Raw genomic sequence first — 23,848 nt, forward strand, 5'->3', positions numbered from 1 at the left:
TAGATCATATCTTGGGTCACAAATCAAGTCTTGGTAAATTTAAGAAAATTGAAATCGTATCAAGTATCTTTTCATCGCAGCTCTTTTTACAATAGCCAGGACATGGAACCAACCTATGCGTCCATCGACAGATGAATGGATAAAGAAGATGTGGCACATATATACAATGGAATATTCTCAGCCATAAGAAGAAACAAAATTGAGTTACTTGTAGTGAGGTGGATGGACCTAGAGTCTGTCATACAGAGTGAAGTAAATCAGAAAGAGAAAAACAAATACCGTATGCTAACACATATGGAATCTAAAATAACAAACCAAAAAATGGTTCTGAAGAACCTAGGGGCAGGACAGGAATAAAGACACAGATGTAGAGAATGGACTTGAGGACACAGGGAGGGGGAAGGGTAAGCTGGGACGAAGTGAGAGAGTGGCATGGACATATATACACTACCAAATGTAAAATAGATAGCTAGTGGGAAGCAGCTGCATAGCACAGGGAGATCAGCTCTGTGCTTTTGTCCATCTAGAGGGGTGGGACAGTGAGGGTAGGAGGGAGACGTTAGAGGGACAAGATATGGGGATATATGTATATGTAAAGCTGATTCACTTTGTTATAGAGCAGAAACTAGCACACCATTGTGAAGCAATTGTACTCCGATAAAGATGTTAAAAAAAAAAAAGAGTCAAAGTCCAAGTCAAAGCAGGAGATGATGGCCTTCCCTTACAGTGATGACCCCATCTGGGAATCCCCACCTGCCTTTCAAATTCTCCAGGCAGAGAAAACAAGGGGGCTGGCCAGTCAATCCTAGTCCCCCCTCTTAATGACTCCAAGAGTGGGAGCCATACACTGTAAGCACTCCTTTGGCCTGATGGGAGCCTGGACCTGAAGAATGGGGCTGCAGATGGTGCCAAGGGAGCAAGGTATTCCCCGTCCCTCGCCGCCTCACTGCTTTGGTCAGAGCTCCTGGGACTGAAGAATGGAATTCTGCTGACCACTAAAGTCCCAGGATTCCCAGTGCACAACCCACTGATGACCCCATCATATTACACAACCCACAGCTCTTCCAGACCTTTCCACAGCCAGGCTATTATCCAAACCCACACCTGCTCCGAAGACATTAGACCAAATAGTGTGTATGTTTTCAAGCTGCAGATTCTGCACTAAGGGTCAAGTTGAAACTGCTGCCCCTTTTCACATCCATGACATCCCTAACAGCAAGACAGAGAGAAGCATACCTCTGTGAACAGGCAGATATGTGCCTTTGGAATGACCTGAAACCTCTCCCAGCTCCAGCCAACCAGGGTTGGAATTCTTCCCCGAATACCACACCGCAGCCAACTCTGTGCGTTCTGGCACCAGCACCCACACCTGCTGCTCCCATATGTCCCCTGAGATAATCCTGGGGTAGAAAACAAACTGATTCCTTCTGCAGGCAGCCCTGCCAGCTCTACTCCACTGCTCCGACATGGTAGTGCTCCAGGCCTGATGCCCCCAAACCAAGCAGTTACCTCTGTCTCCTACAGGGACAATGGCTCTGGCAGATCCCAATGTACTCCTTCCCCACCTCCCTCCACTAGTGTCCAGTGGAGATCCCCCCACCCTGGGAGAAACCCCAGATAGACTACGTCATGAGCAGCTTCAGCATCGGGAGCACTGCTTACACACTCTCAAATCTAGCACATGCTTTCCCCTGATGAAAAGACATTCATAGCAGCACAAGGGATGCAGAATGCTGGAGTGTTAAATGAACCTCCAAAGAAACCAGAAGGGTTGATACAGGCCAGAGTAGCTTAGTAACAAAGCTTAGGTAAGGGACCCGGGTCCCAGACAGCTGTGGAGGCTCCACTTGTCCTTCCAGGATACAGAGATGTGCCCTTTTGTCCAGATGAAGTGATTCCACCTTCCATGAACTCCCTGTCTGGGCCCCTAAGACCCAACCACCCAGATCATATGACTCCTGAGTAGATAGTTTGGCTGAAATTATAGCAGGAGTTTTTAATAAACAGAAGAAGAGGTATCAGAGAAAAGTGGCTGTACCCTAGCGCTCCCTCCAGGTTACAAAGGTTTATCTGCACGGACCTTAGAATTTCTCTAAGAGCCTCTCCCTAGATACCAGATGACCCCTAGTGAAGGCTGGGCACCTGGGCAAGCAGAACCATCTTCTGAGAGTATGACTGCACCATGTTCTCTGCTCTTAGGCACACGGCCCTCGACTGCAACATACCAGGGATCAGATATACCTTCCTGGATTTGCAGGAATGATAATCTGAAATGGAAGGGCAAATGTCACCAACCCTGCATCCAGACCACGTCTTTCTGGAGTCAGCTGGCCAGACAACATGTCAAAAATTCCAAATAATTGAAACTTCTTTCCTGGCCAGGGGGTCTTTTTGATTGATGGGATTGCTTCCAAAATCCCCAAAGATTCTCTGCAGAGATGCTTCAACAGCAGCTTGCAGAGAAATTTCCAGGTGTCCTCCCTGGGATAAGCATAACAGGAATAAGGTCCAACATGGAGATGACTAGCATGATCCCAGGCTCTCAGTGAACGTTCCCATTTTCCTGCAGTCCTGCCAGGATAACTTTCCAAAAACGGTTCCCCACCGATGAGCCCTGGTTGGGAATTTGAGTTTGGGATGATCCTTAATGTCATGAAAGGAAATGTCAACTTAAATGTCAACAAGGGATCCAACTTTCAGACGACACCTCAAAAGACGAGAGGCTCAGTGTGCCCTGGGGAGATGATGACTTGCACTCAGGTGGCTCCGAGATGCTGCCTGCTGAGCAGAAGCTGGCTCCCCTGCCATCTGGTGAGCGCCCTCAGCAAGAGTATGTCCTGGGCTTTAGGCCATACTTTCCGTGTCTCAAGGTCCAGGAAGCAACGGTGGTTTGCAGAATCTCAGAGAAACAATCAGACCCACCAGAAGGACTAATGGCCAGCTGTGTCATAGCCACCAATACATCTCAACCCTCTAGAAATGCCATTAGCCTCAGCACAGCTCCTCCAGTTTGAAATGGCCTGGGGCAAAAGCCCTGTGCATTCTCCTGGTCTGAACCCTCTGCAACCTCCCACCATGTACTGTCCAGGCATCAATGCTGGGCTCACCCTCAGGAAACCTCAAGTGCCTCCAGATTCCATTGTACATGGTAGGCCTGATGGCAGGCCCAGATGCTACTGCCTTCATTAAACAGCCTTCGTAGGGTTTGCTGCTGCTCTGTGGATGATCTGCTTCTGTGAATATCCAGATGTCTTCTCTCTAGTACAACTCGCCTCCAGAGCCTATCCTTCCCCAAGCCTGCTCTCCATTGTGGTGTCTTAAATGTTCAAGTTTGCAATGTCCCAGTTCTACCTGATTATTCCATTATGCCATCAAGATGGCAATCGACTCAGATGACAAGCTCCCCTCCAGCTCCTTCACTCAACTTCTCATCAATGAATAACCTGCCAGAAATGGGCATTAATACATAAAAATCCTCGAATTTCAGGTTCTGATGCCAACACTCAACCCCATGGGAATGACCCAGCCACTCCTCACTATAACCAGATGCCCTCCTTGGTTACCTTGGGAACCAACATGCTTCCTCGTGGTGTTTCAATGGGGTCTGATTTGATGTCACACAATCCTATGATGGGTCTTGGGTCCCAGGAGCCTGAGATGGCATCTCAAGGACAGAGGGGTTTTCGCAGGAGTTCCCTCCAAGATGAGTCTCTTCCACAGCAGGTATCATTTTCTTGCCATGGCCCCAGTGGAGGCAGAGCAACTTCCTGGAGACGTGGGTGTCCCAGGAGAAGGCACATTTGGCCATTCTAACACCCAATTTAGAATTCAGCACTTTAAAAGCCTGGGGGCCCAAGTGGTCCTGACTCCATCACTGTGCTGGGGAATAGCCTGTCTTCAGTCTTTTCAGACCCAGATCTGCAGGAAGTCATACCTGAGTTGGACCTGTCCTCTACACTCCACCTGAGAAGCCCAGCCAGACACTGAAATGGTTCCATGAGGGGAATTCCCAGGCCATAAACAGCCCTGGGGTCCTAGACCTGGGTTTTTGCACAGGGGATGATGGGCAAACCAGCCCCCAGAATGCCTGGCTTGGGAGGTCCCAGGTTTGTGGAAACTCTGGGCATCCTTCCGGGTACAGGTGTAACCATGCTGAGCCTCAACCCAATACAATCACTGGCCTCTCTCAGGCAAGAGCAAAATATTAATGAAACACACACACACAGACACACAATTAATTAAAAAAGACTAAGTTCAGTGTAGGGTAGGAATAATAAGGAAATCTATTTTTTGTTTAATAATGAAACTTAGGACATTGCTTTTCAGTTTAAGTGTGCCTCATCACTGTCTGTCTCTCTCGATATACACATCCACCTCTTTCACCCTTCACCATCTCCTTCATTAAGTGTGCTTCTTTCCCTCATGCCCACCCCCAGGCTGCTCACGCCCTGCCTTCCCCCCTTCTTTTCCCTTGGGTGCTGCGTACTCAGCATTATTTTGGGGAGATAGATCTAGTAAAGCCTCAGCATCCCTGCTGAGCATCCTCCTGGTTTGGGGAGGGAGAGTGAGGTCTGTCCCTGAAATGCTCTGTGGCTTTCTTCTCCCAGGTGACTTTTTCTTTGCCAATATGCCCTCTTTTGTCTCCACTCTTGTTTTCTGGTCTCCTTTTCTGCGGAATTTCCAGGTGAATTTTATTAATGTGGGATGGAACAGATGCTAACAGTTATCCAGGATTTTGTTTTTGTTTTCTGAAATTTTGTGGTTACTTCCCTTTCTTCCTGCTCCCACACACAAAGTGTTCTACGGAACTTCCATTAAATTCGGTACAAAACCACTTGCTGGGGCTGTGATGTCAGAAAAATTAAATATATTGCTTCATATAAAATTAAAAAGAATATTTCAAGGCTCAGTCCAAAAATGACTTCCATGAGACTCTTCCTGATCTCCAGGGGAGACCAAATGTCATTTTCCTTGGAACTTGCTACTAACATCTAACGGCTTCTTCCGTCCTTTTCTTGTAACATACTTTTTAATGTTTTATCTTTCCAATAAATTGAAACTATGTGAGAGCTGGTTCTGACCCTGATTCAGCTTTGGCTGCTCCACGATGTTTTGCATGTAGATGTTCACTAAATGTTAGGCAGATGCATAATTTTTTTCTCTAACCACTGCAAATTATCCCTAACATGGGGAGTGATGGAGGGAACAATTAAAACAAGCCTCACAAGTTGAAACATGACACTCAGTTTATGAAATGAGGAGGAAAAAAGAGGAGTCGGAGGAGGATATAAGCTGAGCTATAAATAGCTTTAAAGAAACTAAGCAACATGTGACAGGGATTTGTATGGGCTTACAAGGTGCTGCGGGTAAAATGCTGGAGTTTATAAGAAGGAAGGGGAAGTTTATAAAGTTTGCTTCTTAGCAGTGCAGTCAGGCAGTATCAGGGCTTACTGTGTGTCTTTGTGCAGGCTGCTATAACAAAAGGCTGTAATAGACTGGGGGGCTTAAACAACAGACATTTATTCCTCACAGTTATGGAGGCTGAAGTCCAAATTCAGGGCTCCAGCAGATTTGTTGTCTGGTTGGAGCCCGCTTCCTGGTTCATAGATGGCTGTCTTTTTGCTGTGTCCTCACATGGTAGAAGGGACAACAGAGCTCTCTGGGTCTCTTTCATAAAGGCACTAGTCCCACTCATGAGGGCTCTACCCTCATGAAATCACCTTGCGAAGGCTCCACCTCCTAATACCATCACATTGGGGGTTAGGTTTTCTAACATGTGAATTCTGGGGGACAAACATTCAGTCTCTAACATTATGGTTCTGCATAGGCTCAGAAAGCACCCCGCACAGCCTATCAAGTGAAAAGTGATGCTGATGACAGCCCTACACTGCCAGTGGTGTCTCTTGAAGCCTTGGAAACTGGGGATTTTAATAAAAATCTTCCTCACAGTGTCCCTCAGGAAAACTTGGAGGTTAAAATTTTATCAGATCCAGTACTATTATAAAATGACTCTTTTGTAGCCTCCCCAAATTAGTTTCATATTCAAAGCAGCTTATTTCAACCATTCCCTGCTTAGTTAAATGAAGGCTTGGAAATACAGAGTGCACATGGAGAAGAGAGAAAGGTCTCTGTCTACTTCAGAAAATATTCGGAGTACATGCCTACATCTTAACATTTTGCAGTCATCCTCTTTTTTTGAATTGCTATTTTGACACTTTATTTTTACTTACATTCAAGAATGACTCTTGGGAAGACTTCATTTTAAAAGTATTTTCTATTTACCTTGCTTAGGTATCATGATGAAAGTACTCTGCAAGTAGTCATATACAGATGGGGGCAATAAATATGTGCTTTTAAGAAATGTCATGTCCAAGATTCTTAGCTTCTAAATGCAATGACAGTGAGGAACCCTCATGGCCTTGCTGCCACAGGCTCCAAACACCAGCTCCAGCCCGTCCACCAGGAATTATGTCACTTTCCTGAGGCTAATGCTCTTTGTTTACTCACAGGTGTGCTCACTTTAAATAAATCCCACTTATAAAAATTTAGACTTGCCAAATAGAAAAGCTGGCAAAGTGACTGCTAAAGAAAAGGATCCTTTACCGTGTCAACACTTTAAATAAGAAGCTGTTTTAGTACATTTTAAAGTTTGAAAACATTTATTTCCCAGGAACTCTGGATTTTCTGGAAATGCTGCACACGTGTGTTCTCTTCATTATTCTAGCACAGCCTTTGACACTTTCTGAAGCCAGCCAGAAGTAGGATAAACAGCTAATTGTCTGTGTCATGTGCTGTGTGGCTTGTGAATCCAGAATAAGAGGCCAAAGAAGAAAATGATTGTTCCAGCACTGATTTGCTGTGAATCAGTTTCCATCCTCAGAAAATTCATTTTATTTTACTCACAGGGAAATCATATTAAACTGCCTACTCCATGTCAAGTTGTTTGGATTTCTGTGAAGAAAGAAAATAAGATTGGGATTGGCAGAACAGTGTGTTATATGGGGAAAATCAGATCATCAGAGAATATTGGAGCTTTAATGGTCCTTAGCACCCTCTTAATCAGGCAAAATCCTGCATACTGTCGGTGCAAAAAGTAGAATAGGCATCTTTGTTTTGTCTTCCAAGCATTTCTGTTTCTCTTCCCAAGCTAACCTTAAGAGATGGATCCACTTCCAATGAACAGTTCCGAAGAAGGATTGGCATTGTTGGCTTCAGAGATGGAGACCTTCTGAAGTGGCTCCTCTGAAGGTTCTTGGCTTAGGCCACAATTTTTTATGTATAGTGGGTACCGGGGAAAGGCAGCTTTTCATGTGAATTTATTATTGGCATCAAACAAGGCAGGATTTTGTTTTGGTTTGTTTTGGCCCATGGTAGGGTAGAACAGAGAATGGAATTACATAATCAGGCATTCCCAGGCAAACAAATTTAAATGTTGCTTTGACTTTGAATTAGTCTGATTAATGTCTAAATCTCACAGTTCTTCCTTCTATCTGTAGTGCAACCTAAAACATAAAAGATAAAGCATTCTCTGGGTTGAGATCTAACCCTGTATTCTCTCTTATACTCTGATCTACAAGGATGTAGAATTTGCTGCAATGGCATGTTATAGAGACATGTTCTGTCTTGAAAATAAGTAAGATATTTCTGTTAAAAATAGATATGGAGATTAGTGGTGGATAAATCTCATTAAGTTTGGAATCTGGGTTGACTTTATATAAGGGTTCCAGGAATTCTGGGGCTTAGTGACAGATTACACAAGTATTTGGAGATTAAAGAGCTCATCAAATCCAGGGAAAAAATGCATGTCCTTTAAGGATGTTCCCCCAAATATATGTGTTTGTGTGTATACACACACACATGCACACGCACACGCACTTAGGGAAGAATTAATAACCAAAGCTTCAAGTTTTCAGAGGCTTATGTCTTTTCTACTTCTGTGGGAGAAGAGAACTCTATTCTAAACCATGCCCACCAGAGCAAGCAAGCCAAATAGGATGCACAGTGTTTTCTCAATGGCCATATTAAGAACTGAGCTCCCTTGCAGGTATAAAAAGAGACAGCCTGGCTTGAGTTCAAATCCTGTCTCTCTCAACTTGGTTGCTATGTGGCCTATTCAAATTATTCTACCTTACAGAGCCTCTATTCCTTCAACCTGAAGGCAGAGGGGGTAACAGTGTGAGGATAGATTTCCTATCACAAAATAAAAATTTAAAGCCATGTTTGATTAAAAAATAATATTCAAGAAAACCTGAAAGTAGAAATCTATGATTATATTGACTGTATGAAATGTTTTTACAGTTCCTGTCTCCTCTGTACCTCTAAGGGACCACTGCTTCAGTATCCATTTATTCTTTCCTGGTTCAGTAGTTGTTTATGAGCCTAACACAGGGAGAGGCAGTGGCCCTTCAAAGAGAGAGTCCTAGACTTGTAGAGAAAAGAACTGGGCTTGAGATCTGACTTATCCATTATCTCCGACCTTGGAAAAATCATTACATTTCTCTGACTTATGGTTTCTCATCTGTAAGATGGTGTTTTAGACCAAATGTTGGTGTCCTCCCCAAATTCGTATGTTGAAGCTCTAACCCCAATATGATGATATTTGGAGGTGGGGATTTGGTAGGTAAGTTTAGATGAGGTGATAAGGGTGGAGCCCTCATGAACGGGATTAGTGCCCTTATAAGAAGAGACAAGGGCGCTCTCTCTCTCTCTCTCTCTCTCTCTCTCTCTCTCTCTCTCTCTCTCTCCTCTCCCTCCCTCCCTCCCTCCCCCCACCCCACCATGTAAGAACTCAGTGAGAAGGTGGCTGTCTGCAAGCCAGGAAAAGGGGTCTAAGCAGAAATCAAATCAGCTGCCATCTTATTCTTGGACTTCCCAGCCTCCAGAACTGTGAAATATAAATGTATATTTTTTAAGCCACCTAGTCTGTGGTATTTTGTTAAAGCAGGCCAAGCTGACTAAAACAGATGGGGATAAAAATACCAACCTATATTATAGAGTCCTTAGATCACAAATGAGACATATATAAAATCTCTGCAAATTTTCGATCACTAAACAAATTATGAGTACTGTGTTAGGAGCTAGAGAGATGTAAAAATGAGTCAGGTACTGACTTTGACCTCAAAAAGTTCAGTTTCCTAGGTGAGGTAAGACTCATGTATTACCAACTATGATACAAAAGAGAAAGGGCCATATTCATTCATTCTTCATTCATTCATTCATTTGTTTAACAGACATATATTCAGCATCTGCTATGTGCCAAGTGCTAGATTTGGGGCAGCAATAAGCAAACAAAAAATTCCCTCTTCTTACAGAGCTTTTATGTGAGTCATGGAAGCAGTCAATAAACAAATACATAAATATTAAATAATATATTCAGTGGTAAGAAGTGCTTTGAAGAAAAATAAAGTAAGGCAATGGAAAAATTGTGGTGAGGGAGACTTGGCTATTTTGTACAATGTGATGAGAAAAGACCTAGTCAAGTCATGTGACTGGAGGGTCAGTCTCATAAGGGTCATTTGAACAGATACTTCCATGAAGTGAGCAGATGAGCTTAACAGGTTTCTTGGAGGATAATGTTGAAGGCAGGGAAAACAGCAAGTGCAGATGTCCAGAGGCAGGAATGTTAGTCATAAAAAATATTCTAACAGGCTCTGGGAATTCAGAGTTGATGAGATTATTTCTAGCTAAGGAGTCAATAATGATATAAGACCCTCAAGATCAGTTCAGGGAAAATAGAGGTCCTGCTAAAGAGGAGGCTTGTATAAAAGCACCACATATTTACATAGTCTTTTATATTTTTCACTCATCTTTTGCTTAGATCATAACTCATAAATTTCTATCCACGGGTACATATTTATAATTATTATCCAACCCACAAAGATAGTCGTAAATGATCACATTTCAGTTTCCTATAAACATAATAAGTGGACATCATTATTAGTCACCCCTTTCCCATTTCAGATTATTATTATCATCACTTCAGATATAGGATAGTTTAGAACCCATACTTTGGAGTTAGGCAGATAGAAATTCACATCCCGGTTCAATTGGTTCTAGATTTCTGACCTTGAGGATATTGCTTAGGCTTTTGAAACCATAGTTTCTTTATTTGTAAAATGGAAATCATGATATCCTGAGGAGTTTGTTGTGAGAATGAGAATGTTGTGGGATTTTACATACACATACACACACACACAGTATTTAACACAATACCTGACATAAAGTAAATAATTCACAAATAATTGTTTAAAAATAAAATAGTGGGAGATGCCCTCTTTTTACCTATTGTCCTTCATGGAGGTGGTATTGAAAAATTGCTCACTGATGCTATTCTTTCCCACCTTTTCTTTATCGAAATATTCACAAACATCAAACTATAAAGCAAGAAACTTAGAATCTAAAAGTCATACGATACAAATGATTCCAAGATGAATGCAAGAGAAAGCATGAATGGAAGTAACAAGAACAAGTATTTACAAGTTTTTACTGCATAAGAAGGCTTTCAAAGACATTAATCTATTTACTCTCTGATAATAAACCTGTAGTCTGAATATTATTTATCTTCCCCATTTTACAGATAAAAATATATGACTCAGATAGGTTGAGTGATTTGGGCTAAAATCATACAGCTTGTGAGTGGTGAGACTGGAACTTATGTTTAGGTCTTCTGATTCCAAGTCCCTGGGGGTAGTTATTGGGGCAACTGGTGCCCAAGAAATTCTCGCAAGACTGGAAAAACTTCCAAGTGGGATTAACTGAGTTGGTTGCATTATGGGCCTCCCTCCTACTTGTGGATTTTGATTTTTCACTGAGGATTATTAAAGAAAGTTACCTAAGCTTCTTCACAAAGCTCCAGAAATTTTTGGTTACAGACAGCTAATGAAGTATGTGTTTCTTTCTGAATGGATTTCAGAGGATCTAGATTTTAAACAGCCTTGCTGGAAAACAAGGTCCCTGTGTTGTTTAGGCTCATTTGATCACTTGTCTGAACTCTGGAAGGACAGGGACCATGTCTTACCCATCTTTGCATCCCAAGGCCCAGCAAAGAGCCTGGCACCCAGGAAGCTCCCAGGCAGGGCTTGAGGGCCAGGCTGACAGGCCCTGTGATGGTTGATATCAGTTAGCATCACCAGTTTAGCTCTGATTTTGGCTGCAGTGAATACACTAGACATCAGCTGTCATGAGAAAACATATCACATGGTAATTTTTCAGCTTTTAGTTCTGAATCCAAGCGCCTGGCCTGGACGATGAGACAATAGAGCCTTCCAGCCTCTATACTTCCCACCATTTCTCCTCTCTTTCGGGTTCCTTTTCAGAAAGAGCTTCTCTTATAGGAGCCTGAGCCTGAGCCAGAGCTGCAGACCTTGTTTGCCTCAATAGAGAAAATAATTTTAAAACAAGGACGTTAAATCTGCCTTCAGCTTTGGGTCTTGAATATCAGTGTTGACTTAAGCCTTCCCCATGGAGAAGAGTGGCATTGGTCAGCAAAACTGGTGAGCAGGTGGCATTAGCACCAGCAGGGAAGGGAGCTGCAGTGTGTTGAAATCTCTGCACTGTCATGTAACAAGGGCTGAATGTATTGACCAGCTTAGGTATTGATCACTTTACACACATTATTTAGTTCTCGATGGAGGATTCCTATTAGTATTCTCATTTTCCAGAGGAGAAAGTTGGAGAATAGAGGTGAAGTGACTTGCCCCAGGTCACAGAGAGTAAGTGGCAGGTCTGGGATAAAACAAAGCAATTGGACTTCACAGCCTGTGCTCTTAACTATGTGACCTTGGGCAAGGGAATGACCCTCTCAGTGCCTCCATTTCCTCATTGGTAAAATGAATAGAGGAACAACTACTTCCTTAGATGGTTAGGAAAAGTCATTGAGATCATACATGCAAAGCCCTTGACACTTAGTAGGCACTTAAAATATGTCAGTTCCCTCTCTTCCCTCAAATAACCTGAGATTGAAGAGTGTCACCTCTTGAGCAATCCTTTAGAAACTTAAAGCTAAAATTAATCCAGGCCATGCCAGAGCCAATGACAATAAAGCTGATTTGTCCAGACTTATTATTTTGTTTCAATAGGAGACCTGCCTCCACTTTCCTGGGCAGGTCCACAGAGCCAGCCCAGACTGAAAACGCACGTGGCCATTGCAAACGCATTGTTGAAACATGAGGGACACTTCAGGAACCAGGAGATTCTTTCTGGAAATGCCTTGCTTCTTAGCCAAAACAGAGATGGTTAAACAGTACAGCAGTGCAGCTGTGGCCTTCAGGGCGCACAGTGGGGCTTCACGCTCCTGGGGCAAATGGAAACCCAGGGACACACTTGCCACCTGGCACTGTCCCTCGAGGGACAAGATATGCGTGGCCTCGCCTTCCAAGTTGAGAGCAATTGCTGGCAGGACACCATGAGCATGTCAAGTTAAGGGAATATTTTTTTTTAAGGCCCATCGCTGTTTTTCTTTCTTTAAATGGTAGCCACCAAAAAGTTATGCAAACACTTCAGCTGTGGAATATTTAATCTGACATTTGGCATAGCTCCCTTGTTGATCCAAGACATGAAGTATGCAGTATATGACTTGCAGTTGTTTCATTGTTCACTTAAAAAAAAGATAAACCAGACACAACAATTTAATTTTCTATCCCCTCAATTTTAACTGGGTCACTACCAGGATCCATCCTTGATTCCCAAGTAATAGGATGACAATTATGAACCACAGTCCATAAGATGAATAGCTCACTTAATCAAGTTGGTGGATTTAGTCTTTTGCTTTTTTGGCCCTGCTGAAAGCTTTAGGAGTCCCTGTGCTTATGGTTTTTTCTAGGGTTTGGCAGTTCTTTTATTTGGGTCTGGTGTTTCGGGGTTTCACATGCTCTTGTAGAAACATTGCCAGAACTGTCCTCCCATCATCCTTGTCATTGGGTTTTAAGCGAGAAAAGAAGCACCTTGCTGCAGTCTTCTGCCCATTCACATGGGACATGTGTCCTGGCTGCATGTGGTCATCCATTAATGGATGTTACTCACCCTGTTCCTTCTTCTTTAACTATCTCACTGACAGTTGTGTTCTCCTAAAAGAGGAATTTCCTCTGGTTCTCTTTGAATATCAGTCACATGGTTTTAGATCCCTGACAGGTAAAAAGAACATTGCCACTCCTCAGAAAACACATGGATACTAAAAATCCTAGTTAGTGAGCAGTTCACATTTCATACCGTGTGGAGGGAAGGATGCAGGACTGGCCAACATTCCAAAGGAAAGGAGAACCTTTCCAAATGTTCCTCTGCTGATGAGTTAGAACAGTTGCTTAACGTAAACAAGCATAATTCCTCAAGTTCCATCCTTCCTGCAGGTGGGCCAGTAGGCTAAAAAGCACTAGAAAATGTAGTAAAGTGCAGTCTATTTCTTCATTCTCCTCCACTTCCATGCTCACTGTTACAACAATGCTGATTTAAACATCAGGTCACTGTCACTGGGCTCCAGGCAATGGCATAATTCTGCTTCAGAGAAATACTGAAACAGTGTTCATCCTATACAAAGTGATGGGTGGAGAAGGGAGAGAATCAGATGGCAATGCTTAAAAAGGAAACTGGAGACTGATGAATCTGGACATTTCCTTAGTTCTGATTCGAGTTTCTGGGTCCCATTCCCAATAAAAATATATCTTTGTTTCTAATTGACAATTCAAAGGACACAAACCTGAGTGTTAAAAGCTGTGTCTCAGTTTTATGGTTTGAGGGATTCAGTTAGGTGAGAAAGAATCTTCTCTACCTCAAAAAATTTTAGCCAACACATGAAATGTGCTTGAGAGCAGAGAAATGCTAAGAAAAAAATGGGCCTTTTTAGCAGGTAGATGTTTAAAAAATACCTACATATCAATACTTTTAATGGCAGTTTTTCAAAAATAGTGGGATAATAGGCAATTTTAACTTTCTCTTTAGATTTCTCTCTGTCTCCCTCCCTTTCTCCCTCCCTCCCTCCCTCTCTTAGTTTTTGACATTGAATATTTGTTTGTTATATAAATGGAAAATGGCAATTAAGAATGCACTCTTTCTCCAAGGATCTCGTAGTGTACTTTTGCTGGGAGTATGCTAGTGAGTCCTGAAATTAGGTCATTCTGTATTTTCTCACTGTAATGAGATGCTCCAGGTCAGGAAACCTCTGTAGAAAGTTTCTAGCAGCGCTTCTACCAGAGGGCAAGATTCTAAAGCTCTTTGCTCACTTTTTTCAAGTTTTATCCTCATGAGAAGGAATTAATATCATGTTCTTACAATGGATCAATTATAACTAAAGCTAAAGTAGAGATAAACTAAATTCCATAAGCCAAGAATATTTCATAGAAATTTCTTCTCAAAGTTTTTCTCCAAGTATTTTCAGTTGTGAAGTTTCTTCAAGGAAGATGGCAGGGCATTTCTCAGTAAATAATTGGCAAGCAGTGTAGGGCACTGCAAGTTCCCTCAGGTTTCTGAAAATGGAACTTACTGTGGATATTGAGTAACTCTTTAGGGTTTAGGATGGCAGAGCAGTGACATCTTACATGCTGACCCTAACTGACAGGGGCAGTTTCTGGAATGCTCTGTTGAGAGGGGGAGTGGGAGGAACGGGCTCAGTGCCAATGCTCAGACATGATGAGTGATATCTGCCATGTGTCTGAGGCAGCAGTACTGCCGTCACAATTGGTTTTAAATTGTCAAGCCTATTCTCGTATTTAACTAAATGAGTTTCTAGTGATTTGCATAGTGATCAAAGTGTTTTCCCACAATATTTAGTTGGACAATATCTAAGCATATCCTAGCGGCTACTGAAACTATTTCTATCTCCCTGCCTGCTTGACTGCTCAGGAGCTTCAGCAGACCCCTCATTTGTAATTGCACACCTGAGGCTCTTTGTGTTTCAGAGTCTGAGAATAGGAAGGAAGCTTGGGGACCCCTAATGTTACCCCCTTATTTTACAGATTGAAAAGCAGATGCTTGGAGAAGTAAAGTGACTCACCCAAGGTCACACAACTGGTTTAGGGCAAGGGCAGTACTAGACCCATATCACCTGATTCCTAATCCAGTCTTGACTTACTACACCATAGATTCTTTTATAAGACCATATTCACAAACTTTTATAAGAGATTTAATAATTCAAAGAGATGATACCGTTGCAGAAGGACATACTGTAGAGCAGCCCCACTGCTTCTGTATTCTTTTCTTTTCTTTATGATGCTGAGCACTGAGAGCCCTCAATTCATATCTGATCTTAAAAGAAAGTGAAAGGGGTGGAAACGAGAGGTTTATAGATCACAAATGCTATTTTTAATAACTTACTTCACCTGTGCATTTCCCCTAGCCCCATACCACTCTACCATGCAAAGGAATTTTTAAAACAAAGTGATTGTATGAAAGCACTGTTAAAGTAGCTCTCATCATCTTTTGCGATTGGAGTTCAGAAGCTTTCTTATTCATATATAAATTACAGTGTATTCGATTTATGCAGTGGAAACCTTCAAGAAATGAACTAAAACTGAATTCTTATGGAAAAAACACTTTACTTCCTGCCATATTGCTGCAACAGAAATTTTATTGGCAAAGTAAGTCGCAATATTATTCCCAGCAGAAGAATTCTGCATATGTGAAAAAGAGTATAATTGCCTCATTAAAAATCAAAGAGGGAAAGAAAAAAGTGAGCAAATTGGGAAGTATGTTGCCATAACCACAGTTAAGCTCCATATGTATTAAACCTAATTTATGAAAAGCCACACTTATTAAACAGATAAAGAAAGTGGTGAATTGTCCCAAGATATTATACCCTATAAGGCTTAGGTCCATACAGGATTCATTAAGAAAAACAGAAAAGATATACAACATCTAATACTGAAAATACAAGGGTTTAGTAGAAGATGGAAGTGAAAGCAATTTTAACAGTCCTTCCCTTCTAATCATCAAAACTGACTCAAAGACTACGAAGAGGGCAATATAAAAAAATTATACCAGCATTTAATCTTTGTAATAGTGTCAATCTGGTACTCTAAAATTTCTGACATTTCTAAGAGAAAAAAATGACCTTTGAAACATAGCAGAAAATGATTCAGTGAGCTACCACACAACTGAGAGAATGATGAGGGACTATGAATTGCAACAAATAAGAATAGATCTTTCTGAAACATTCTTCTAAATATCCCTTAGTTTGAAAGGACAAAGACTGAAAGAGTTGGGAGAAACCACTGAAGTTGGAAACCATCTGTGTGCTGTGTTTAGAAGTCATAGATCCCTTGAGGAAAGCAAGGGATGTTTTCCCTGGGGCTTCTTTGACTCAGAAGTTTACTAGCAGTGGTAATCTGGAGAAGTAGTGTCTAGAATATGGGTCATTGAAGAGATGGAACTCACCTCACTTGGAGCTATTTCTGCTGTACATATAAAGTGGATGGTAGTATGTGAAGGGAAGAAACTGGTGATGAAGAAAAAAATATATGCCCTTTCACCAAACAAAAAGGACATAGTAGTGGGAATTTCTTGATGTTGAGTTTGAACCAGTATGGCTAGTAACTAGAGCCTACTGAATAAACCAGAATATTCTCCCAACTCAGTGGAACTGGAACTTGATGAACTAGTTTCAAACATATGTAGGAAAAGCTTATAATTAAACATTTTTTTAATCGTAAGCATTCATAATCCCAACTATCTGCTCAACAGAAGACTTCTGAATGACTTAAATGGCTGAACAGATGACATTAGTTTGTCCAGTCAGGCATTCAGCCTAGATTCAAAGGAGAGACAGGAAATTCACCCAAGTACAATGAGAGGAAATACAAGACTCCATCTATACTATTTATTGTTTGTTTATTTAAAAATGACAGTTATAGATAGCCTTGTCTCTTTAACTCAAGCAAAGGGATAAACGAGACTTCTGAAAAGCATCTGTAATAAAAAAGGAAAATAAATACTACATTCCGAGAAAGAACATCGTTTTAGAAAATACTTATTCTGGGAAACTGAAAAAAATGTAGATAATAAATATTTTCATTTTAAAGGAAATATATAAAAAAAGAGAAAAACATGAACTAAGAAAAAAAGAGGAGAGATGAAATAAGAGACTGGAAATTAAAAAGTACCAGCTTTGTTATAAAAACAAATAAGTTATTTCAAATTTTTAATGGTACTGTAAGTCAAAGAGACAGAGATCTAGATATAGAGAAAAGAATCAAAAATGCAGAAAGATAAATCTGTAGCCTGAAAGATGAATTGGAGGAAATTCTAAAGCATGCAGAGGGGAAGGGCAGAAAGCTGGAAATAATAAAAGAGAAAGTAATAGACATAAAATGCAAAAACAGAGATCCTGCATATGAATAATGAGTGTGAATGAAGTACTTAAAAATAAGTTAAAAATACAAAAGAAAAAACTGTAATTGAATTAAAAGAAACTGTGCAGAGTAAAAATAATTACTAGGTGAAATTATTGGAATGCTGTCAACAATTTCTTATGACATATTTGAAATTCAAAGGCAAATAGTTCTAAAAGGATTGAGACAGAAGTCACAGATCACCTAAAATGGGAGAAAAAGTCATGCAGGCTTCAGACTTCTGTACATGTTCATGCAAAGGCAGCAGAAGTAGCCCAAGACTGGAAACTATTCAAATGCCTATTAACAGGAGAATGTATAAATAAGTTTTATATTCACACAACAAAATAGTATATAGCAGTAAGACTAAACTACTTACTATATGCAAAAATATAATCTCACAAAAATAATATTGAATGAAAGAAGCTAAAAATGAAAGAGTAAATGCTACAAAAACTCATTTACATAAAAGTACAAAATAAAGTAAAACAAATCTATACTGCTAAAAGTCAAGTAATGGTTATGCAGGAAGGGGTTAGGGAGAGGCTGTGATTCCAGGATGAGCGCATTAGTGAGGACTTCTGTGAGTACTGATAATATTCTGTTTCTTGATCTGCATGCATTTTATACAGTGTGTTTAATTGTCCATTTTAGGAAAATTAATCCAATTGTACACATGTTATATGTATACTCAAAAAGTTTTTTAACTGTTGAAGTAAAATTAGAGCAGTTATTAGAGATGAAGAGGATTCAGTATGTAGATGCCATGGATAGATGCCTTGTATAGGAGGGGGCTAGGAATACTGAATAACATTGGACTTTGCTAGAAAAATGTTTAGATAAATACTTACAATAAAAATTTAATGGTCATAACTAAATACATAATACACTCTGCAGCTTCCAAGTCAGTGGAAGAAAAAACATAGAGAATAAGGTAAATTTCATCAAGTTAATAGAAGGTAGGACAGATGTAAAAAAATGAAAGAAAATGCACAGTAAACAGAAACTTATTTTTAAAAAGGTGATAGAAGTTACTCTAAATATGTCAGTCTCCATAACAAAATATAAATGAATTTAACTCACTTTCTAAAAGACAGATAATATAAAATAAGATTAAAATATCCATGCTCAGATCTTAGTTTCAAAATACCATTTCCAATAAAAGTAACCAAGGCTACTTGGAGAAGTGGTTGATTTCAGAATTAGGAAAGGATAATTAAATATCTGTAAGTTTGTGATGGTATAAATAAATAATTGAATGAATAAGGATGAAGAAAGGACTACTCTTCCTTGCCAAAGAAGTCCAATTAATAAATATAGAAGAAATGAGGAAAACAGAAAATCACCATAGAATACCATAGTAGTTGTTACAGGTACGATCCACCAATGATTGCTAAAATTAGTGAGTAAAAGTTTAAGAGTAACAGGACATTGTATAACCTCAAAGTATCACCTCCCTCAAGATACAGTGGAGAAACCTGGCAGATAATACCTTAACCAAATGAGAACAGTTAACATCATCAATAGTAAGACTTACTGACATCATTTAAACCCTGATAGGATACGCTGTGAAGGGCAAATCTCTCGGGTGTTCTTCCCAATATGTTGGGTTGCCCAAAAAGGTCATTCGGGTTTTTCCGTAACATCTTATGATAAACCCAGATGACCTTTTTGGCCAACCCAATACATAACCTTAATCCATTCTGAGAAAATGTCAGAGAAAGCCAAACTGAAGGCTGTTCTCCAAGATACCTGTCCAGTACTCTGCAAAAGTGTCAAGTTCATACAAGACAAGGAGAAACCAAGGAACTATCACAAACTGGAAGAAACATGACAATTAAGTACAATGATCAGGATCCTGAATTGGATCCTGGAACAGGATTAGTGAAAAAACTGGTGAAATCTGAATGAAGTCTATAGTTTAGTTAATAGTATTACAGCAATGTTAATTTCCTGGTTTTTGTAATGTTACTGTGGTTACATAGGATGTTAACACTAGAGAAAGATGGGAATTCTGTACTATTTTTGCAACTATTCTATAAGTCTAAAATTATTTCAAAATAAAAAGATTTTTTAAAAATCAGACTGTTAAGTTGTGGAGACCTCAGTAGCCTTTGAATTTCTCTATTGTAATTAATCAGATTTTATTCATGTTTTTGCATCTATATTTATAAAATATTCTTCTAGAAAATATGAATTATCAAAATTGACCCAAGAATAAGTAGACAATCTCAGTAGGTCAGTAACTATCAAAGTTTGAAATTATAGCAAAAATAGTTTTCTCACAAAAAACACCCACCTACCCAGACAAATTTTCAGGCAACTTTTACAAAACGTAAAGAAATAGATAATCCAAATACTATAAAACTTGTTAAGAGCATTAAAAAAAAAGGAAAAATGCCCAACTTATTTTGTAAGGGTAGTATAATCTTGCTTTCAAAATCAGATGAGACAAATTTAAGAAAAAAATTCCTAGTCCCATTACTCTTATAAAGGTAGATAAAAAATACTAAAAACACTAGTCAATTGAATCCAGCATGTGCATGTGAGTGTGTGAATGTGTGTGTTCGTGTGCATATGTGTCACGCCTAGCTGGTATTTATCCCTGGGATACAATAGGAAATCTATCAGTATCAGTGTATTCTAAGACGCTAAGTGAGAAAGCAAAAAAAAGAATAAAGAAAAGCTATTCAGAGAAGAAATATGGGTGACAAGTAAATCCATCTGATAAATTAATCTCACTGATAATCAGACAGAAACAAATTTAAAATACTGTATTTTTTTGCCAATTAAATTGGGAAAAATTGTACCAAGCAATGATGTTGCACCCATGAGATGAGGGTGTAGATTATCACAATATTCTCAAGGGGGATTTAGCAAAACAGATTACAATTTTAAATAATTGTGGTCTTCATCTCAGAAAGTCCATTTCTAAGAGTATGTTTTAAGTAAATAATTGGACAAGGGTACAAATGCCATCTGTAAAAAATATTTATTTTTCAAATGGTCTTTTTAGGTGAGGAAATATTGGCTTTTATTTCCTGTCACTCCCAACTCTGGATGTGATACCTGAGTTAGGTCATTAAATTGGACTTAAGGTGAGGATCTGACACAGCTCCATGAATCAGGAGACAACTCATAATGACAAAATCTTCTATTTTTGTGCATTTGGGTTAACATCAGTTATTTGCTTCCAAAATATTAATTGTTGACTATTAATTATCAACAGATGGGAAACACTTAGGAGTAACCTGAGCTACTGGCTCTCAAATAAGCGTGTGCATCAGAGTCACCTGGAGGGCTTGTTGAACCACAGATTGCTGAGACCCACCCCCAGAGTTTCTGATTTAGTAGACCTGAGAATTTGCAGTTCTGACAAACTTCCAGGTGTTGCTGATGTTGATAGACCAAGGACCACATTCTGTGAACCACTGCTGTAAGAGAAGCCTGCTGACTCTGTTTATTCATGGAGTAACTGACTAGAGAGAAAATAGAAAGAGACTCGAGGGCATAAGCCATTCTTACCTCCTCCTCTCTTCTGACATTGTATCTTTATTTTACTTTGAGGGACCTTTACAGCATCAGTTCAACATACCTGCTCTGAAACCTCACTGTAACACCCTCCTCTTCCTGTATAAAAATAAAGATTAAAAAACAAAACAAACAAAACAACTTGGGCATGAGGCAAGTTCTTCCTGCAGCTCAGCTAATAGGATCTAATTACCAAAGTACCAGGATCTTTCTAAAATCCCCAAGAGCACACTTAATGGTCTCTACTCTATTGACACTGGAGTCAATCTAAGCAAGGCTCTGTCTCGTATTAGAGTCTTCACAATCTTGGGCTACACTTTTCCAGCAGTCTCTCTACTCATGGCCTTCTTATCAAAAGGTAAAGAGAAATAATGATAAAAGATAAAAATATAATTTGTCTATTTTACTTCTAACATAACCACCTTGAGAAAAGATGCAGAAAAAGAAGCATTTGGCGCTTTGGCCGAAGTATCATGATCTGATCACCTGCATCAGTGGGGAAGATTGGGAATCAGGTCTGTCCAGTTGATCCTTTGCCAGAGAACACATCAGCACTTTGAGCTGATGACTGCACTTCATGGTCTAACTTCACATTTTATTAAACTATAAAATGTAATTCAATATGACTGAGGTAATGAGGCTTAATGTGTTGGCTTGGTACACGTTAAAAGACGCAAATCGCTGGCAACCACAGTTCCATGTTTAACCCACCATCCCAGTCAGCGCTACCTGCCTTTGAAACCTTTTTGTTCTCCTTTAAATTTTGAGATAGTAACTTTGTTTCTTTAGTCACATCATAAATTTCCAACTCTATATTTGCTAGAACAATCTATAATTAGAAAAATAGCCAACTATTCTCCCATAGTCAGTCCTTTTTTCTCTTTTATCTTTGTCAAATATCTTGGTAGTTAAGAACAGAGTCTCAGGCACGCTGTCACCAGAGTTTAAATTCTGGCCTTGCCATTTGTAGTTGTGTGACCTTGGGCAAGTCAGTTATCTTTTGTGTGAGCCTTATTTTCCTCAACTGTTCTCACTGGATTAAATGAATTAAAATATGTAGAATACTTAGAATAACACTTGGAATTTAGTATGTGCTTAATAAATGTTAGCTCTTATTAAATATTAATTTCTTAGATGTTTTGGTAGCAGGCTCTGGGACAATCCTATTTAGGGGACCAGGCCCCTAAACAAATGCAACCTCATTTTTAAATAAGTGGAAACCTGTAGGCTTTAAATAAGCTGACTGACAAAAGTAAATTATAATATAGGAGCTTAAATTTAGCTTCCAACATTATTTTTTGTTAGAATGTAAAAATGGAAAATCTTTTAGCATTAGTTTTTAATTATTCATGGGTGACACGCTCAACAGATGAGCCTGTAGATAGCTGACCTGAATGGTTTCCCTATGGTTGGGCTTGCTGAGACCTGCCTGCCTAAGGAATTGCTGCTCCTTCCTTGACTGGACACAATGGAGCCTTATTTCCTTGGGGCCCTGTAGGCTGTCAAAAGAGCTCCACCCACCGCTTCTGCAGGATCAGCAGCCTCATGAGGCTCTGTGGGTGAAGACTCAGCCATGCAGAAAAAAGAACTCTGGGAAAACTGTTTCATTAAACTGATATATCATTATGAATTCATTCAGATAAATATTAACTATTTAGTTGCCAGCCACTGTGTTAGATTTTTAAGTTCAGTGACAGTAAGATGGATAGTTTTTCAATGATACATGAAAGAAAGTCCCTAATTAAAAAGTTTATTTATTCTTTAGCTTTATTGAGATTATAATTGATATATAACACTGTGTAAGTTTAAGGTGTACACAGGTTGATTTGATACACTTATATATTGCAAAATGATTACCACCATCACATCACATAATTATCATTTCTTTTTTCTGATGGGAACATTTAAGATCTATTCTCTTAGCAACTTTCAAGTATGTAATATGGTATTATTAACTATAATCATCATGCCGTACATTACATCCCCAGAACATATTCTAAAAAGAATTTTTAATTTAGAAAAAAAGGTAAGAGCTTTTCATTCTGTATTTTCATACAAAGATCTTTTCTTTCAGCAAATTCATGGCCTGCTAATATACAAAATTTTATATTATGTCATATATTGTTACATTATATATAAAACTTCTACTGTTATAAAATATCTTCATTCCTTTGCTCAGGAAAAACAGTATCTCATTTGTGATTTACTTTGCATTCCTTGATTACTAGTGAGAGTTAATATTTTATTGTCCCTTTGTAATTCTTCTTTTTTGAATTTATTGGTTTTTTTGCCCTTTAATTTTTATTGGCATCTTTTTTTTTTTTTCTTTTGGCTCCGTTGGGTCTTTGTTGCTGCATGCGGGTTTTCTCTAGTTACGGCGAGCGGGGGCTACTCTTCATTGTGGTGTGTGGGCTTCTCTCTGCAGTGGCTTCTCTTGCTGTGGAGCACAGGCTCTAGGTGCGCAGGCTTCAGTAGTTGTGGCACGCGGGCTCAGTAGTTGTGGCTCGTGGGCTTAGTTGTTCCATGGCATGTAGGCTCTTCCTGGACCAGGGATCAAACCCGTGTCCCCTGCATTGCCAGGCAGATTCTTAACCGCTTCGCCACCAGGGAAGCCCGACATCTCATTTTTTAAGTAAAAAAATAACTTCATTGTATGTTACATGTTATAAATATGCCCTTTTTGTTTTCTTTTTGTCTTTCATTTATCCTAACGTCATTTCGCATGTACAGGCATACCTTGTTTTATTGGACTTTATTTTCTCATGCTTCACAGATACTGCATTTTTTACAAATTGAAGGTTTGTGGCAACCCTGCATTGTCAGATGATGGTTAGCATTTGTTTTAGCATGAAAGTTTTTTTTTTTTTTTGCGGTACGCGGGCCTCTCACTGCTGTGGCCTCTCACGTTGTGGAGCACAAGCTCTGGACGTGCAGGCTCAGCGGCCATGGCTCACGGACCCAGCCGCTCCGCGGCATGTGGGATCTTCCTGGACCGGGGCACC

General features: G+C 39.8%; 3 pseudogenes; all 3 read left to right on the plus strand.

The window, feature by feature from the left end:
• Positions 1–1,136: 1,136 nt before the first annotated feature.
• LOC136120170 (B-cell CLL/lymphoma 9 protein pseudogene) lies at positions 1,137–2,043 on the plus strand (annotated as a pseudogene).
• Positions 2,044–2,117: 74 nt separating this feature from the next.
• On the plus strand, positions 2,118–3,202 carry LOC136120172 (B-cell CLL/lymphoma 9 protein-like; annotated as a pseudogene).
• A 45-nt stretch (positions 3,203–3,247) lies between these two features.
• LOC136120173 (B-cell CLL/lymphoma 9 protein-like) overlaps positions 3,248–23,848 on the plus strand; it is a 96,125-nt pseudogene continuing 75,524 nt past the window's right edge.

Source organism: Phocoena phocoena, chromosome 3, assembly GCF_963924675.1.
Source record: "Phocoena phocoena chromosome 3, mPhoPho1.1, whole genome shotgun sequence".
Taxonomy (NCBI): Eukaryota; Metazoa; Chordata; class Mammalia; order Artiodactyla; family Phocoenidae; genus Phocoena; species Phocoena phocoena.